The sequence below is a fragment of the Thermobia domestica genome, chromosome 17 (assembly GCF_964235325.1).
Source record: "Thermobia domestica chromosome 17, izTheDome1.hap1.1, whole genome shotgun sequence".
Taxonomy (NCBI): Eukaryota; Metazoa; Arthropoda; class Insecta; order Zygentoma; family Lepismatidae; genus Thermobia; species Thermobia domestica.
The window spans coordinates 132,720,100-132,721,405 of NC_137470.1; positions in this window are offsets into that span (position 1 = coordinate 132,720,100).

The following is a 1,306-nucleotide window of genomic DNA, read 5'->3' on the forward strand; positions in this document are numbered from 1 at the left end:
TTCCTAAGGGCAGATACTTTCCGCCTTATGCAGAGTCGTTTTGAAGAATGATTAGCGTCTTCATATAACATGCATGAAACATATGTTAGTCGAACTCTTTAGTATGATACTAATCACGCGTCAGAATGACTCTGCATAAGGCCCTGTATTTCTAGCTATAGTAATGTTCTAAAAGTTAATGAATGAGTCACTGCTATTCCTGTTGCGTAATCAGGGTCGTTTCTAACCTCCCCGGCACCTTAGGCACTTCAAATTTTTTACGCCCCCCACTATTTCCAAAACATCCCTTCCTTCTAAAGTCGTCTTCTGTGACCTTGACTGGGCGCAGCCATGATGGTTACAAACGCTGATAATTGCTTTTAAGTAAGCAAGTAACAAGATAATCCCATGCAGGTAAAGTCCGCAGCAAAAAAAAAAAAAAAAAAAACTGCTACATGAGCATGTGTTTATAGTGAAACTACGCCTAAGAGCGCAGGGAATTAACATAACGTCTAAGTGGCACGAATCACCTCAGGAGAAACCTCAGCGTCCCCCCCCTGCACACTTATTTTGGAGCAAAAAACTTCGTCGTTTCACAATAAACCTACATGCTCATGTTGCAGGTTTTTTGCTGTGGACTGTACAGTGGGCCACATAAATTATTGAGGTATAAAATCCGTGAGTAAGGCAATCCAACTTACACCCGCTCCAAGGCTAATTACGCCTGATAGTAGCTAAACAACAGCATGAAGTTGCTCCTACCTGTTCAAAGCACAAATCATAAAGCTGGTGTTTGTGTAGGTATAGGGCGAAATATGGCTAACGAAATGACAAAAGGGAGTCTTTGGATACTTGTACCCACAGTACTTCTTGTTTGTGGGAGAATCCATACGAAGTGGTCCAGAGGTGGTTGCTCGACCATCTCCGAAAATTATAAAAATTTGAGTGTGATTAACCTTGTGTATGAAAAGGTTAATAACATCATTCACGTTGTTGTATGTACGAGTGTTTCTGAATGGTGACCATCTTTGTTGTCAGTGCAGTGCCAATTTTTGCATTTGCAAGCGTTTACGAAAACTACAGTTGCTCAGGATGTACGAATCAGACGAACACCAAACAAAAACGAATGTTTAGAGGAGAGACTGAGGTACACGCAGAATATAAACATCTGCGTCTAAATAAATATGCAGGGTTGCAAACCAATACATGAAATCACCAGAAAACTAGAGAAAATTACATTTTTAAACGGGCAGTATTTTGGAATGGCATAAATTGGGGGTTCATAAGTTTTGTGCTGAATACTATTGCATGCAAAGAGTCTGTAGAA